General features: G+C 36.0%; 1 protein-coding gene across 1 annotated transcript in view; it reads right to left on the bottom strand.

Annotated features, from left to right (window-relative positions):
- Nucleotides 1-19,507, bottom strand: part of LOC149816298 (NADH dehydrogenase [ubiquinone] iron-sulfur protein 1, mitochondrial-like) — a 47,563-nt gene that overhangs the window by 12,262 nt on the left and 15,794 nt on the right. The gene's annotated exons all lie outside the window — the stretch shown is intronic.

Raw genomic sequence — 19,507 nt, 5'->3', positions numbered from 1 at the left:
GAACCAAAAATTACTATTATAAAAAAAGGAGATATAAAGATTCTTGAAGGAGAAGAAAGGCAAAGAGCTCTTGAAGATTATTCAAAGAAACATGAATGGGAAATGAAAAACTTCAAAATCTTATCATGGTTTTTCTTATCTGTTGAAACCAAAATCAATGCGAACATCATCAAATTCAAGAAAGCTTCGGAAGTTTGGCTTTATCTTGAAAAAATGTATACTTCAAGAGATCTATCACACAAATACTACCTTCAAAAGAGGACTTTGACCTTACAACAAAATGAGATGACTATTTGTGAATATTTTGCCGAATTGTCTTCCATTTGGGACGAGCTTGATATGCTTGAACCCAAATGGAGTGGTGAAGCCATTGAGCTTAGACATAAACAACTTGAGGAAGATCGCTTCTTTAACTTCTTAAATGGTCTTAGACCCGAATTTGAACAAATTTGGTTTTCTCTTCTTTCTTCTTTCACATCTTCTGCCATTGAAGATGTTATTACCAAGTTAAGTGGGGAAGAAACCCGTATGGGCATTAGTAAAAGCAATCCTAGTATCCTTGCTACCCCTTTTATTCAAGAAGAAAGTGAAGGAGTGAATGTCGTTTCAAGACCGGGCAACCATGTGAAGACTTACAAACCTCCTCATTTTAAGAATCAAAATCAAAGAGGGAGTTGGCAAAATGGAAAGAAAGACTATAAAAAATTAACTTGTCATTTTTGTAAAGAACAGGGGCATATCAAACCAATTTGCCCAAAATGGAAGAAATTACTTGCAATGGCCACCACCTCTCAACCGGAAGAACGGCCATCCTCTTCAAATGGTTCTCTTTATCTACAACAAATTGTGGAAGCTCTTCAACCCCTTCTCAAAGGAGGAATTTTCGGAGCCGCTATGTCAACCTCTTCCCCTCCCGGTAAGACATCTTGGCTCTTAGATTCTGGGCATCAATTCATATGACCCCAAGTATTTCTTCTCTTTCCGAATACTCTAAAAACTCTTTCATCGTTTGTCTCAACAACGGATGGAACATCCCTTGAAATTAAAGGAATAGGCAATTTTGAAAAACAAGATTTTTTTATTCCAAAAATTAGATTCATACCAAAACTAAATTTAAATTTGCTTTCGGTTTCTCAACTCTCGGACCATGGTTGCGATATAAAATTATCTTCTAATAAATGTTGGATACAGGATCGCCAGTCCGGGAGATTGATTGGGGAAGCCTCTAGGAAAGGAGATCTCTAGTATGTCGATTTTCTTCAAGTTCCCAAGAATCAATTTTGTAATGTTGTCCAAAATAAAGATATTTATGTGTGGCACAAGAGACTTGGACATCCCAATATTGTTAAAATTTTGTATTTACCTTTTGTTAAGCATATTTGTAAAGGAGACTTTATATGTAATGAATGCATTCTTGGAAAAATAAAGAGTTTACCCTTTTATCAAAAATCCATGTTTACAACAAAACCTTTTGAAATCGTTCATTCCGATGTATGGGGTCTGACTCATATTATGTGATTTTTGTTGATGATTACTGTTAAAATGTAAACTGCAATATATATATATATATATATATATATATATATATATATATTATTTAATATTATTATATTTTCTTTTATTATTTTCTTTTTCTATTTTTTTATTTTCTTTTTTTAGCATCTAGTTCAATAGAAACTAGATATTTTGATCCAGTCAAGTTCCTGTTGGAACTTGACTGTGCAAGTAGCTGTTGGACTGTAGTCCAACAGCTATAATAAATGTTGTTGGACTATAGTCCAACAGCTATAATAATAAATGTTGTTGGACTGTAATCCAACAGCTATATTAAGAGACGTTGGAATCCAACGTCTCTTTTTGGAGAGCTCAAAATGAGCTCTCCTCTCTCTCCCATTTTTTTGTATATATAGGGGTGAACCCCTTCAATGTATATAACCATGCTTCTTAAGCATTTTGTTCATGAATAAAGTATTATTTATTTTTCAAGTGTTCTTCCCTTTATACCCTTTCAAGGGTCATGCTTGTAGTGTCTCCAATAGACACTTGTTTGTGAGTTATTTGTGCATTTGTTGAAGACCACCATTTTATTACATGGTATCAAAGCTACGAAATCCTTAGATCTTGAAGTGCTTCCGCCTCGATTTCCGTGCCACATTTACAAAAGGTGTTTCATCACCTTGTTCTTGGCTCAAGAAGATTTGTTTGAAGAAAGGCGAACTTGTGCTACAAAAAAATTTGGTTTTGTATCCTCTCTTATTCCTTTGTCTACTCTTTTTCTTTTCTTTTTATTTTTCTCTCTCTCCTCCTATTTATTCCTCTCTTACCCTTGTAAAAGATGGATGACAATGATAAGATCACCATCATTCCTATGAAGCTAAATGATACTAACTATGTAATGTGGGCTTCGATTATGAAGCACCACATTTGGGGAAAAGGTTTATGGGGTATAGTGGATGGTTCCGATTTGGAACCTAAACTATCTCTTACCAAGAAAGAGGGTGATAAAGAGGTTCCTCTAACGAAAGAAGAGAAGAGTAAGGCGTTAGCCACTTATGAAAAGAAATGGAAAGAATGGAGGATAGGGCATGCAAAAATTATGTCATGGCTCATCAATAGCATAGACATTAAAAAATGCTCTAGTCTAGCTAAGTTTGAACATGCCGATAAGGCTTGGGAATACCTCAAAAACATGTATTCCCTTAAAGATATTGCACATGTATGCAATTTACAAGATAAAGTTCGGACAATGACTCAAAAAGATAAAACTATTCGAGAATATTATAATGAGTTGTCCGAACTTTGGGAAGAGTTGGCTCTTCTTGAGCCCAAATGGCATTGTGCCGAAGACATCGAGCTTCGCCAAAAGCAACTCGATATGGAACATTTCTATCAATTTGTGAATGGTCTAAGGCCGGAGTTTGAATCCACCAAATCGGCCCTTTTACATCGTGGAAAAATTCCTTCTATTGTTGATACTATAGAAGAGCTCACTATGGAGGAAAATAGACTTAGAAAAAGTACTCCAAAAGTTGATGATAACTCCGTTTTAGCTGTATCTAGACCGAGGAATCATACTCGTACTTACAAGCCGCCTCATTTTGGAAGGCAAAACGGCGACTTTGATAAAAAAAAAGTTATTTGTCATCATTGTCATGAACCGGAGCACTATAGGCCTCAATGTCCAAAGTTAAAAAGAAGATAAGAAAAAAGAGTTGCATCTGTTGAATCTGAGTCAAAAGATCAAGATGCACCTGTGTCTATGGCTCAACTGATGGAAATCCTTCAACCTCTTCTCAAAGGGGTATCCTCCTCAACCGAAGCCTCAACTGGAGCGACAGTTGCATCTTTCTCCGGTCCAGGTAACTTTCCTTGGCTTTTAGATTCTGGTGCTTCTTTTCATATGACCCCAAATGTAGTCTATCCGAATGTCTTAAAAATAACTCAAGTGTGTCAAAGGTTTTTACAGCCGATGGCACATCTCTCGAAGTAAAAGGAATAGGATGTTTTGAAAATCTTCAAAAATCCAAAAGATTTTTTATCCCAGAAGTTAGATATATCCCTAAACTTAATTTGAATCTCTTATCTGTCTCGCAAATATCTGATTATGGATATAATATCTCATTCTCTTCTCATGGTTGTTGGGTACAGGATCGTCAGTCAGGGAAGCTGATTGGGGAAGGCCATAGAGAAGGACTTTATTACATGGACTTTTTGGAATTACCCAAGAATGCATTTTGTTATAATATTCAGAAATTAGAATTGGATTTATGGCACAAAAGGCTTGGCCATCCTCATATGTCTAAAATTCAATATTTTCCAAGTTTGGAAAAATTTTGTAATTCTGAAAATTTTTCTTGTAAAGACTGCATTCTTGGCAAAATGAAAAGGTTACCATTTCTTAGTAGAACTTTTGTTTCCTCACGACCACTTGAGTTAATACATTCGGATGTTTGGGGCCCCGCACCAGTTATTTCCAAAGGTGGTTATACATATTATGTCATTTTTGTTGATGACTTTTCTAGACATACTTGGATTTATTTTCTTAAACATAAATCTGATGTCTTTGCTAACTTCCAAATATTTCATAAAATGGTTAAAAATAAGTTTCAAAATGATAATTCTGTTTTTCGCAGTGATTCAAGGGGAGATTTTATGTCCAACGAATTCAAAGACTATCTCAATTTACATGGTATTACACATCAAAGATCATGTCCACACACTCCACAACAGAATGGCCTAGCCGAACGCAAACATCGGCACATTATGGAAACTACTAGGACATTGCTAATTGCAAATCAAGTTCCAAAAAGTTTTTGGGCTGAAGCGGTCCTAACTGCCACCTACCTCATTAATAGGATGCCATCTTCCTCATTAAATAATACAACTCCAATAGAAAAGCTTGTTAATTTAACTCCAGATTATTCTAGATTAAGAGTCTTTGGATGCAAATGTTTTGTTTTCACCAACAGAAATGATAAACTCTCTCCTCGTGCAATCCCATGTGCCTTTTTAGGATATGCTGATAATCAAAAAGGCTACAGGTGTTTCGATTTTCAAAATGACAAATTATATGTGTCAAGAAATGTATCTTTTTTGGAAAAAGAAAGCTTCTTTGAATTTGCAAAATCCAAGGATGTCACTGAATACTCGTTTTTAATTGATCCAACTTCAAAATCCAATGAATGTGATGTTGGATGTGACCTTGACAATGATCAAAGTCCTATTGTTGTTAAAAATGATGATAATGAAGAGCAAATCCATAGGGATGTTAGTCTACAATATTCAAGACGTAGAGAGCAAAATCTTCCATGTGCATTACAAAAATACTCTGAAGTCTCACCTAGAAGAACGTCTAGAATCTCTAAACCTCCAGAAAAATTTGTGTCTTATGAATCTTTTTCACCCACGTATAGGGCCGCCATTACATTAATACAATCATATGTTGAACCATCATCCTATTCTCAAGCAAAAAATCATATAGAATGGATAGAAACCATGAAAATAGAATTGGATGCGCTAGAAAAGGCCAATACTTGGACGATACAAGATATTCCTCCGGGTAAGAAACCTATAGGTTGTAGGTGGGTATACAAAGTCAAAACCAAAAGTGATGGGACCTTGGAAAGATATAAGGCCCGTTTAGTAGCAAAAGGATATGCCCAAGAGTATGGCATCGATTATGAAGAAACATTTGCTCCTGTGGCCCGTATGACCACTGTTAGAACTTTAATAGTCTTGGCCTCCATTAGAACATGGCCTATCTTTCAATTAGATGTCAAAAATGCTTTCCTGAATGAGAATCTCGTTGAAGAAGTATACATGGAAGCCCCACCTGGTATTAGTATCCCTAAGGGTAAAGCTCTTCGTCTAGAAAAAGCTCTTTATGGTCTTAAACAGGCTCCAAAAGCCTGGTATGACCGATTTAGTCATGTTATGCTTGATATTGGTTTTCAACCTTGTTTAACTGACACTGCTTTGTTTGTTAAGAAATCTGATGCAGGCATCATTATTCTTCTTCTCTATGTGGACGATATGATCATCACCGGAGGCGACAAACAGGGAGTTGCAAATATCAAATCTCTTCTTAAAACTCACTTTGAAATGACTTACTTAGGTTTATTAAGATATTTTTTAGGCATTGAAGTTGCTTATTCCCCTCGGGGGTATTTGATATCTCAATCTAAATTTGCTCTTGATATCGTTTACAGGTCTGGAATTACAGATGATAAGAAAGTAGACACTCCAGAAGTTGTCAATGTTAAAATGAAAATTGATGATGAAGAACTTCTTGATGATCCTACTCCTTATAGACAACTTGTTGGAGCTCTTTCTTATCTTTCCATTACTAGGCCAGATATAACTCATGCGGTTCATACAGTCAGTCAGTTTCAGCATGCTCCCACCTCCGTGCACATGGAAGCGATTTTGCGTATTATTAGATACTTAAAATCCTCTCTTTCACGAGGACTCTTCTTGTCTGCTTCATCTTCATTAAATTTAATTGCATATACTGATGCTGACAGGGGAGGTGATCCCAATAATAGACACTCAACTACTGGTTTTTGTGTGTTCCTAGGTGAAACCTTAATTTCGTGGAGGTGCAAGAAGCAACAGAAAGTCCCTCTTTCCTCCACCGAAGCTGAATACAGAGCCATGGCAACCACCACTATGGAGGTTGTTTGGCTCAGACGATTGCTAGCGGATATGGGAGTTAAAGCAACGCAAGCTTCAAAGATGTGTTGTGACAACAAAAGTGCGATCTACATTGCAAGCAACCGGACATTCCATGAGCGCACTAAACACATTGAGATGGACTGTCACTATGTCAGAGAGGAATACTTACATGGAACCATTGATCTGCCATATGTTACATCAGAATATCAATTAGCAGACTTCTTCACCAAGCCTCTCGCTGCTCCCAGATTTCACTTCCTCTTAGACAAACTTTCGCTCATTGTACCGTAAGTGTGAAGGGGAGTGTTAAAATGTAAACTACAATATATATATATATATATATATATTATTTAATATTATTATATTTTCTTTTTCTATTTTTTTATTTTCTTTTTTTAGCATCTAGTTCAATAGAAACTAGATATTTTGATCCAGTCAAGTTCCTGTTGAAACTTCACTGTGCAAGTAGCTGTTGGACTGTAGTCCAACAGCTATAATAAATGTTGTTGGACTATAGTCCAACAGCTATAATAATAAATGTTGTTGGACTGTAGTCCAACAGCTATATTAAGAGACGTTGGAATCCGTCTCTTTTTGGAGAGCTCAAAATGAGCTCTCCTCTCTCTCCCATTTTTTTGTATATATAGGGGTGAACCCCTTCAATGTATATAACCATGCTTCTTAAGCATTTTGTTCATGAATAAAGTATTATTTATTTTTCAAGTGTTCTTCCCTTTATACCCTTTCAAGGGTCATGCTTGTAGTGTCTCCAATAGACACTTGTTTGTGAGTTATTTGTGCATTTGTTGAAGACCACCATTTTATTACAATTACACTAGGTATTGTTCAATATACTTTCTCAAACATAAGCATGAAGTTTTTTCGACTTTCAAAACTTTTCATATGATGATCTTAAATCAATTCAATGGGAACTTAAAAATCCTTAGATCTGACTTGGGAGGATAATACCTATCAAATGAGTTTAAAAGTTATATTGAAAATTTTGGTATTCTCCATCAAAGATCTTGCCCAAAAAACCCTCAACAGAATGGATTAGCCGAACAAAAGCATAGACATATTATTGAAACCACTCGAACTTTGCTTATTTCGCAAAACATTCCAAAAAAACTTTGGGCTGAAGCAGCCCTTACATCGGTCTATCTCATAAATAAACTTTCATCTAAAAATTTAGAAAAGATTTCTCCGTTTGAAAATTTGTACGAGAAGGAACCTAACTACAGTAGGTTAAGGGTGTTAAGATGTAAATGTTTTGTCCTTACGGACAAGAATGATAAGTTTTCCCCAAAGGCCATTCCTTGCACCTTTCTTGGTTATTCGGAAACCCACAAGGGTTTTCGGTGTTATGATGTCAAAAACGACAAATTATATGTCTCCAGAAATGTGAGCTTTTTGGAAAATCTTAGTGGTTTTGAAAGTTTTGTATCTCATGATGAAAATGTGGATTATTCCTTTCTATTTGAAATGTTAGCTAAAGATGATGATACGAGTGATGATGAGTCAACTCAGAATAACTCAAGCGATAATGAAACCGAGGATTCTATTACCTCTCTGCTTCCTCATCGTCATCAACACATCGATGAAGGATCATCTAGATAACCCATCACCTATGCTTATAGAGATAAAAACACCTTCAGAAGCGCTCTTGAAAGGTACGATGACACCAATAGGATTGTCTCTCCAAGAGAGGAGAACTTGCGAAGAACCGAAAGACCTAGGAAAGCTCCCTCTAGGTTTATCTCATATGACTTTTTTTTGCCTAAATATAGGGCTTGTCTTAGTGTCATCCATTCTTACGTAGAACCTAGAAATTTTGAGGAAGCACAAAAAAGTTCTGAATGGGTAGAAGCAATGGAAAATGAACTTAGTGCTCTAAGAAGAGCCAAAACTTGGGAATTTCAAGATCTTCCTAAGGGTAAGAAAACAATATGATGTAGATGGGTATTTAAAGTAAAAACTAAAAGTGATGGATCACTTGAGAGATATAAGGCAAAATTAGTTGTTAAGGGATATAGTCAAGAATATGGGATTGACTATGAAGAAACTTTTACCCCTGTGGCCCAAATGGCCACTATCTGATGTCTCATCACTGTTGCCTCAATCAACAAATGAAACATCTATCAAATGGATGTTAAAAACGTCTTCCTAAATGGTGATCTAAATGAAGAGGTATATATGAATGCTCCACCAAGAATAGAGACTCTCAAAGGGAAAGTAGTTGGCCTTCGCAAAGCATTGTATAGTTTAAAACAAGCCCCCAAGGCTTGGTATGATAGGTTTAACTCTGTAATGATAGAAAATGGTTTTTCATCCTGTTTCACTGACACTACCTTATTTGTTAAAAAAACCAATGCAGGAATTGTCATTTTGCTCTTATATGTGGATGATATGCTTATAATCGGAAGTGATTCTAAAGGGGTTAAAAGCATAAAATCAATTTTAAAAGATAAATTTGAAATGTCTGATTTAGGATTCCTAACTTATTTTTTGGGTATTGAAGTAACATACTCTCATAGAGGGTATTTTTTGTCTCAAACTAAGTTTGCCTCTGAAATTATTGACAGGTCAGGTATTACAGATGACAAGGTTTGTGAAATACAGCTTCTGGGATCATTGGTGTATCTAAGTATTACTAGACCAGATATCTCTCATGCAGTTCATACTGCAAGTCAGTTTCAACATGCACCAACATTGGTTCACATGAGTGTCATCTTGTGGGTTGTAAGATACATAAAGGATAATCTAAACAAGGGAGTATTCTTATCCTCCTCTTCTGAATTGAAATTAATTGTTTATACTGACTCTGACCGGAGAGGTGACCCAAATAACCGTCACTCCACCACTGGTTTTTGTGTGTTCTTAGGAGACTCGTTGATCTCATGGAGATGCAAGAAATAGCAAAAAGTGTTTATATCCTCCACTGAAGCTGAATATCGAGTCATGGCAACTATTACCATGAAAATTGTATGGATTCATCAGTTGTTAGAAGACATGGGGATCAATGTTGAAGGGCCCACCAAACTATGTTGTGATAACAAGAGTGCAATTTATATTGTCAAAAATCATACATTTCATGAGCGGACTAAACACATTGAGATGGACTATCACTATATTCGTGAAACATATCTCGAAGGAGTTATAGATCTTCCATATGTAACTTCAGAATATCAGTTCGCAGATTTCTTCACCAAAGCTCTGTGTTCTCCGCGATTCAACTTTCTTCTTGGCAAACTTTCGGTCATCATGCCCTAAGTTTGAGGGGGGTGTTAAATTGTAATCCATTATCATTGTAATGTCCTATATATATTTTATATATATAAAGAAAGATACATATACATATATATAAAATATATATGTATATATATCTATCTTATTATATAAATATAAATATATATATATTAGTCATAGGGGTATTTTAGTCTTTTTTATTTTTGCGCATTTTCTATTTGGAATGTGCAAGTAATTCCTTTTTATTTTTACTTTTTTATTTTTTTATTTTTTATTTTTTTCTTTTTTTCTTTTTGGATTGCCTTGGGAGGGACCCAATATGATCATTAGGCCCCTCCAACGGTTACATTTATGATCGTTGGAGAGGCTCCAACGATCACATTGGGGCCTCTCCAAGGCCCCCTTTTGGTGTTATAAATAGGGGTCTTCTCCCCTTTGTAAAGCATTCTTTTTAGAGCTTATGCTCTCCATATTCTTCAATATAAATTCCTTATTTTTATGCTTGTGAGCATTTGTGAGTTTTTGGTGGATTGTGCCTTTGTGCACAAGTGTTCTAAAGGGTTCTTGTTGTGCACGTGTGCACATGCTTATTGTCAAGAATATTAAGGTCTTGATGATAGTATCTTGTTGAAGATACTTTTACAATTATGAAATATTTGAAAAAACGAAACACTTCGAACTTATGTTTAAGAAAATAAATCCAAGTATGTCGTGTAAAGTCATCTACAAAGATCACATAATACAGAAAACCACCTTTTGATATAACAGGTGCAAGACCCCAAACATCAGAATGTATCAACTCAAGTGGTCGTGTAGAAACAAAGGTTCTTTCCTGAAAAGGTAGTCTTTTCATTTTTTCAAGAATACATTTTTCACATGTAAAAGCTTCAAAATTATAAAAATTTTCCATGTTTGAAAAAAAACTGAAACTTGGACATACAAGGATGACCAAACCTTTGGTGCAAAAGATCCAAGCCTAATTTTTGAACATTGCATCATAGTGTATTCTTGGGTATTTCCAAAAAATCCATATAGTATAAGCCTCCTTCTCTATGGCCTTCCCCAATCAGCTTCACTGACAGGTGATCCTGTACTCGACAATCACGAGAAGAGAAGGAAACATTACACCCATGGTCAGTTAATTGAGAAATAGATAAAAGATTTAAATTAAGTTTAGGAATATATCTAATTTTTAGAACACAAAAACCTTTTGAGTTTTGAGAAATATTTTCAAAATTCCCTATTCCTTTTATCTCAAGAGACGTTTCATCCGCAGTAAAAACACTTAATCCACTTGAGTTATAATATTGTGAGGACATGGCATTGGATAGAAATGAATGGAGGAGAAGGATTCATGTGGAAGACCCAGAATGATTTTCTTTGTTGGTTCATATCGCCGACCTCAATTGTTTTGAGATGAAGGCGTAGTTGTTGTTTGTGTCATATGAAAGGAAGCACCTGAGTCAAGAAGCCAGATAGATTTACCGGGATCGAAAACGCCGAAGGAAAAAACAACGACTCCAGCAGAGGAAGAAGCTCCTTTGAGAAGTGGTTGCAATGCCTCCACCAATTGAGTTAGAGACATGTTTCTAATAAATGTCTTACTTGATTCCTTTGAAGATTCGACTGAAGCTACCTTATTTTCATAAGACCTTTTTAGCTTTAGACAGTAAGTCTTGACATGTCCTGATTCATGACAATAATAGCAAATGACTTTTCTTTTTTCAAAGTCACTTCCTTGTCTTTCATCATTTGTTCGCCCAATATGTGGAGGTCTGTATGAGCGAATATGATTTCCTGGTCTAGATACAGCTAAAATTGTATCGTCATCACTTTTGGAGACTCTTTTTTTGAGTCTATTATCTTCCATACTTAGTTCTTCAATTGTGTCTTCAATGGAGGGGACTTTTCCCCGATGTAGAAGAGCGGATTTGGTTTATTCAAATTCTAATCTCAACCCATTAATAAATTGAAAGAAATGCTCTGCATTTACTTGATTTTGGCGAAGCTCAATGTTTTGTGGACAATGCCACTTTGGTTCAAGGAGAGTTAATTTTTCACATAGCTCGGACAAGCTATTGTAGTATTCTCTAATACTTTTATCCCTTTGAACTATATTGCGGACCTTTTCTTGAAGATTACATATGTGGGCAATATCTTTAAGAGACTACGTTCTCTTGAGATAATCTCATGCATCATTGGCGTGTTCAGATTTTGCAAGACTTGAACACTTCTTTATATTAACACTAGATATAAGCCAAGACATGATTTTGGCGTGGCCCATCCTCCATTCTTTCCACTTTTTCTCATATGTGGAGATGGCTTTGGCTTTTTCTACCTCCAAAAGAGGTACTTCGCTTCCTTCTTCTTTGGTGAGAATTGTTAAAATATGTTGTACATATATATATTTATATATATAGATCACGACACATACACATATATATATTAATTATATATATGTCTATGTGTCTATCTACATATATAAATATATATATATATATATTTATATCTTTTGTAAATAGACCCATATAGGGGTAAAACAGTCTTTTTACTTCTTATCGCATATTGTATTTTTTCTCCTTTTCTTTTATTTCCTTTTTTTTCTTTCTTTTTTATTTTCTTTATTCTTTTCCTTTTTCACCTTGGAATGGGCCCCACCTAGGGGGACGTTGGAGCATCCAACGGTCGTTGGAAGGGCTCCAACGTCCCTCTAGGAGCCCTTCCAAGGCCTCCTCTTTTGTCTATAAATAAAGGGGTTTCTCCCCATTGTAAAGCATGCTTCTTTGAAGCCTTTTGAGTGGAATATATATTTTTCCTCTTCTTTTGGGTGCCTTACCACTTTAAGTGGTTGTGTTGTTCTTTTGCCCATTAGTGGCTATTTGTGTATGTGCGTGCTCTCTTGTCTTGCTCTTGGAGACTTCATCCGGCACTTCATTACATGGTATCAGAGCCTTGGTTGATAAAGCTTCATCGGATCTTCTTTTGACAAGTAATATCCTTCTCTTTCGTGCATTTATATTCCTCTTCTACAAATGGCCAACAAGGATGCAAAAATCGACCTCTCATTCAAATTGGATGGGACCAATTATCGCATGTGGGCGGCCGCCATGGAAAACAATCTCAAAGGTAAAAAACTTTTGGGTTATGTATATGGAACCATTCCGGAACCACAATTGAAGTTGACTAAGTTTGAAGGAAATGAGGAAAAAACTTTAAACGAAGAGGAAAAAGAGAAGGCTATTCTTGATTACTCTTCTAAATTAGAAGATTGGGAAAGTGAGCATGCTAAAATTTTAGCATGGTTCATGAACAATGTTGAATTAAAGATTTGTGCAAATCTCGCCAAATTCAAGAAGGCTAATGAAGCTTGGTTCTTTATGAAAGGCATGTACACTCAAAGAGACCTTGCTAGGCATTTCTTCCTACAAGAAAAGGTAAGAGCTACTAAACAAGGTGATATGAGTATTAGGGACTACTATAGTTCCCTATCTTCTTTATGGGATGAACTTGTCCTTCTCGAACCCCAATGGGAAGGTAGTGCTATTGCTATGAGACAAGAGCAAATGGAAAAAGAAAGATTTTTCCAATTTATTCATGGGCTTCGCCCCGAATTTGAGCAACTTAGAGGATCCCTTCTCCATAGGGCCTCTACTCCTCTAAGTGATATTTTGGCCGACTTATGTCAAGAAGAGACTCGTTTGGCATTAAAACGAGATGTTGATGAAGTTCATGCCGTATCTAGACCCGGCAACAATGTAAGGCCATACAAACCACCTCATTTCTTCAAAAATAATGGTGGTGGAGGAAGGAAAATCATTTGCCATAATTGTAATGAACCGGGCCATATTCGTCCGGATTGCCCAAGATTTAAAAAGAAGGTGGCCTCCGTTGGTGAAGCTCCTCCAAATGAAGACTCAAAGAAAGATGGTGACATAAAAGAGTCTCTTGCTCATCTTACCGAAACTCTTCAACAATTCATGAAGATGAGCTCCTCTCAGTTTTCTTCTACACCATCCACTTCCGGCGCCGCTATCTCCTCCTTCCCAGGTATGACCTCTTGGATTCTTGATTCGGGTGCCTCCTTTCATATGACTCCGAATGCATCACTCTTATCAAAAACAAGTCTCAACAAATTTAAATCTTTTGTCTCCACTGCCGATGGAACATCCTTGGATGTTGAAGGCATTGGGAATCTTGAGAAAACTTATAATGAAAACAAAGAATTTTTTGTTCCCAAAATTCGAATTATTCCAAAACTTAATTTAAATCTATTTTCCGTTTCCCAAATTACCGATTTTGAATGTAATGTCACTTTTTCACCTACCCATTGCTATGTGCAGGATCTCCGGTCCGGGAAGCGGATTGGGCAAGGCCATAGAAGAGGGGATCTTTATTATATGGATTTTTTGTCATTGCCAACCAAATCATTTTGTAATCATGTTCAATCCAAAGATATTGAGACTTGGCATAAAAGACTTGGACATCCTAGTGTTTCTAAATTGTATCTCTTTCCTTTTTTGGAAAAATTTTGTAATACAAATACATTCACATGCAATGATTGTATCCTTGGAAAAATTCATTCGCTTCTGTATTCTCATAGTAATTTTGTGTCAAAAAGACCTTTTGAGCTTGTGCATTCCGATGTATGGGGACCGGCACCCGTTCTGTCCAAGGGAGGCTACTCTTACTATGTTATTTTTGTTGATGACTTTACTAGATATACATGGGTATACATTATTAAAAATAAATCCGATGTCTTTAATAATTTTAAAGAATTTCATATTATTATTCAAAACCAATTTCAAAACAATATAGTTATATTTAGATCCGACTTTGGAGGAGAATACATGTCTAAAGATTTTTAAAATTATTTCAAAACAAATGGAATTTTACATCAACGATCTTGTCCTAAAACCCCACAACAAAATGGTCTTGCGGAAAGAAAACATAGACATTTAATTGAAACTACAAGAACACTTCTTGTTTCTAAAAATGTTCCTAAAAACTTTTGGGCCGAAGCTCTTCTTACCGCAACATATTTAATCAATCGTATGCCCTCTGCTTCTTTAAAAAATGTATCACCTTTTGAAAAATTATTCAAAATTACTCCAGATTTTAATAGATTAAGGATATTTGGATGTAAATGTTTTGTGCTTGTTCAAGGACAAGATAAACTATCACCTAAAGCTATTGAATGTGCATTCATTGGATATGGTGAAAATCAAAAAGGTTATAGATGCTATGACACTCGAAATAATAAACTCTATATATCAAGAAATGTAAATTTTCTTGAAGAACAAAATGGATTTGATGTTCACACATCTAGAGAAAACCTTGACTATTCCTTCCTATTTGATCTTGCTCCTAGAATTGAAACACCAGATGCAAGTACTTGCGATAATACTTGTGATGGCATCTCCCATCATAATGATATACTTCAGCATGGTAATGATTCTCAAGTTGAGAATCTTAATGAAATGAATGTATATACCCGGCGGTCAGGAATTAAACATCAACCTGCTCTTGAAAGATATTCTCAAGATCTCTCATTAGAAGAACCTATTAATGCACCTAGGAGATTTTCTCGTAATAGTAGACCTCCACAAAAATTTGTATCTTATGAATCTCTCACCTAATTATAGGGCTTGTCTCATGTTAATTCATTCATATCATGAGCCTACTTCCTTTAAAGAAGCTAAAGATTATCCACATTGGATTGAAGCAATGAAAGTTGAATTAGAGGCTCTTAACAAAGCTCAAACTTGGAGTATTATTCTCCAACCATTAGGAAAAAAGGCAATTGGGTGTAGATGGGTATATAAAGTTAAAACTAAGTGTGATGGATCTCTTGAGAGATACAAAGCTCGTTTGGTTGCAAAAGGCTATGCCCAAGAATATGGAATTGATTATGAGGAAACATTTGCTCCCGTAGCTAGGATGACTAGTGTGAGAACTTTAATTGCCTTAGCCTCCATTAAACAATGGCCTATATATCAACTTGATGTTAAAAACGTTTTTTTAAATGGAAATTTATATGAAGAAGTGCTTATGGATCCTCCGCCAGGTCTTGATATTGGTCAAGGAAATATTCTAAAGTTAAATAAAGCTCTCTATGGTCTTAAACAAGCACCTAAAGCTTGGTATGATCTTTTTAGCAAAGTAGTTCTTGATAATGGTTTCTCCTCATGTTATACTGATACTGCTTTGTTTGTTAAAAATTCTAATGATCACATTACAATTCTGTTATTATATGTTGATGACATGATTATCACAGGTAATGATAAGAGAGGTATTAACCTTATTAAGAATATTCTCAAAGAAAATTTTGATATGTCTGATCTTGGTTATCTAAGATATTTTTTAGGTATTGAAGTTGCATACTCTCCCAAAGGGTATGTCCTCTCTCAGATGAAGCTTGCCTCCGACATTATTGACAGATCTGGACTGACTGATGACAAGAAGGTGGAGACGCCAGAAATAATCAATGCCAAGATGAGAGCTAGTGATGGCACTCCTTTAGCTGATCCCACACCGTATCGTCAATTGATTGGGTCGCTCACATACTTATCCATCACTAGGCCCGATATTTCTCATGCAGTTCATAGTGCAAGTCAATTTCAGACTGCTCCCTCCACCATTCACATGGCTGCTGTCATGAGAATTATCAGATATCTGAAAGGCACCATAACAAAAGGATTATTCTTACCCTCTTCTTCACCTCTTACTTTACTTGCTTATACTGACTCTGATTGGGGTGGTAACCCCGATGATCGTATTTCTACCACAGGGTATTGTGTGTTTCTTGGAGAGTCACTTATCTCTTGGAGGTGTAAGAAGCAACAGAAAGTTTCACTCTCTTCTACTGAAGCAGAGTATCGTGCGATGGCCACTACCACCACGGAGATCGTATGGTTAAGAAGTTTGCTTAAAGATATGGGGGTCTCATTCTCAACTCCCTCAAAGCTGTGCTGCGACAACAAGAGCTCTATCTACATTGTCAGCAATCACACCTTTCATGAAAGAACAAAGCACATTGAGATGGATTGCCATTATGTTCGCGATGAGTTCCTACGAGGCACCATTCAATTGCCTTATGTTCCAACCGAGTACCAGTTGGCGGACTTCTTCACCAAAGCTTTGCCATCGCCTCGTTTCTTATTTCTCCTTAGCAAACTCTCGGTGATCTCACCGTGTGTTTGAGGGGGGGTGTTAAAATATGTTGTACATATATATATTTATATATATAGATCACGACACATACACATATATATATTAATTATATATATGTCTATGTGTCTATCTACATATATAAATATATATATATATTTATATCTTTTGTAAATAGACCCATATAGGGGTAAAACAGTCTTTTTACTTCTTATCGCATATTGTATTTTTTCTCCTTTTTTTCTTTCTTTTTTATTTTCTTTATTCTTTTCCTTTTCCACCTTGGAATGGGCCCCACCTAGGGGGACGTTGGAGCATCCAACGGTCATATTTATGACCGTTGGAAGGGCTCCAACGTCCCTCTAGGAGCCCTTCCAAGGCCTCCTCTTTTGTCTATAAATAAAGGGGTTTCTCCCCATTGTAAAGCATGCTTCTTTGAAGCCTTTTGAGTGGAATATATATTTTTCCTCTTCTTTTGGGTGCCTTACCACTTTAAGTGGTTGTGTTGTTCTTTTGCCCATTAGTGGCTATTTGTGTATGTGCGTGCTCTCTTGTCTTGCTCTTGGAGACTTCATCCGGCACTTCATTACAAGAATTAGTTTAGGTTCCTCATCGGTTCCATCCACTAATCCCCATAGACCTTTTTCCTAAATAAGGTGCTTCATGATAGAAGCTCATGTTACATAATTTGAATCGTTGAGTTTTATGGGCTTAATGGTGAACTTATCATTGTCATCCATTTTACAAACTTGAGAAGGAAAAAAATAAATGAGTAAAAGAGGAGAATACTCTACCACAAAGAGCAAGAATAAGCAGCCCTCCAAGCTTTCAAGGTTACACACGACCACTCCTTCAAAGAGGCTTCACTCACTTGAAGAAAACTTGAATGGCACGTTTCCTAATGCACGAAAAGAATTTGTATCGATTGCTTCAACCTCACTTTGACACCATGAAAAAAAGAATAACCCACAATAAAAGTATTTATCAACAAATACTCACAAAGAGATTATAAGGACAGAAAGGCTCCTCAAAGAGGGCTCAAACACAAAACCACACAAAATACCCCCAAAAGGGTATACACGAAAAAAATGAGAGGAAATACTTCATTAAAGTGGGAGAAATCCCAACTAAAAGAATAATTACAAAGGGGAATAGGACCCCATACTTATAGAGGAAGTAGAGAAGCCTTTAAGGGAGTCATTGGGCTCCCAACGACTCTATTTAGAGCTGTTGGGAGTCCAACGACTCTCTTGAGGAGTAGTCAAAAAGCACCTTTTTGACTAGTCAAAAAGGTAAAGGCTATGGATGTCCAAAAATGAAATCTAACCTAATTTCTAGTTAAGTTCTAACTAAGGCTAACTAAAAACTAACTAAGAAAAGAAAAAATTACATGCCTATGAGATTAGATATGAGATATGCATATGAGATTACATATTTTAACACTCTCACTTCTTCTTCTTCTTCTTCTTATTCTCTTTCTATCATCCTTTCCTTTGCCTCTTCTTCTTCTTCTTCTTCTTCTTCTGTATTTCTCTCTCTCTCTCTCTCCCCTTCCTTCCCCGACCTCTTCTACTCTCCCCCTTCCTCCGCCTCTTCTTCTCCTCTCTCTCTCTCCCACTTCCTTTGTTCTGTTCCTGTTTTTTGTTGTTGCTGATTTTGTGACTGTGTTGATTGAACTGTTATTAATTTATTACTTATTAGTAATTTAGTATCCATGTAATATGCATGTTTCTTTGATTTTTTTCTTCTAAATTGTGTATTTTTTATTAACTTTTTTAACTGGGTGAGTTTAGTTTTACTCATTATATATATTAGCTATGTGTGTATATGTAAATTATGTACTTGTTTGATTCTTTTATTGCATATGTATGTATAATTGTTAATTGTATATCATATACAAATGCAATACATACATACATATATATATATATATATGATTCTTTGATTCTAGTATATTTTTGGTTCTTTGATTGTTTCATTTATATACATTTTATTCTTTCGTTCTTTCATTTATATACATTTGATTGTTTTTGTTCCTTTGTTCATTCTTTTAAAATTTGATCTTTTGTGTGATACTATGTCACATGGGTGCGGGTGCAGGGGTGATGCAAAAATATAAAAAATTATATATATATATATATATAAAGTCCAAAAGTTGGACATAAATGACCCTGGGTGCGTTGACACCCAGGGTCAGGTTGACCGCATCGGGTGCGGGTGCAACACGGGTGCGGCACCTAGTTGGAGAATCCCTGTGACATATAGGGCAAAAAAAATTCTTGGCAAATTTTTTTTTAAGTCCGATAATTGGACCAAAATGACCCTGGGTGTGTTGACCGCACCCAGGGTCGGGTTGACCGCACCCGCGTCGAGTTGCATCGACGTGGGTGTGGCACCCTGCTAGCCGAATCCCTGTGACATAGGTGTGATATAATAACCAATGGAGGGGTTGTCTTCAGCTAGTGCAAGTGCTTCTACTTCTGGTCCTAATTGTGCCATTGTTTGCAATGAAACACAAATCTTTGATTTTATGTTGCATACATGTTTGTTACCAATTATAGCAGTTCATTTGCATATTTTTTACATTTTTTATTTTTTTAATTACGGTATCAACTAGTTCAGCTAGTCTCCGACTAGTCTTTTTAGGGGTCCACCTACTAGGCACTGCCTAATGCTTTTGACTACATAGGTGACAGCAAATAACCATCAATTTCACAATTACACTGGATGGTATGCTCAACATAATGGAAAGCAGAATGGCACAGATCCACTTTCCACAGTTCCTTGGCCTTATTCATTGTTCCTTGGCCTTATCCAATGAAACCACACAAATTCATGGTTTCTCTTTAAAAAGGGTATAACCAACAAAAGATCAAATGGGAGACAAAGAGGTCAGAGAAATGAATCCACCAGTTAACTC

Source organism: Nuphar pumila, chromosome 14, assembly GCF_984573655.1.
Source record: "Nuphar pumila chromosome 14, dmNupPumi1.hap1.1, whole genome shotgun sequence".
Lineage (NCBI taxonomy): Eukaryota > Viridiplantae > Streptophyta > Magnoliopsida > Nymphaeales > Nymphaeaceae > Nuphar > Nuphar pumila.
Note: the sequence above shows the minus strand (reverse complement) of the source record. Positions and strands in the feature narration are given on the sequence as shown.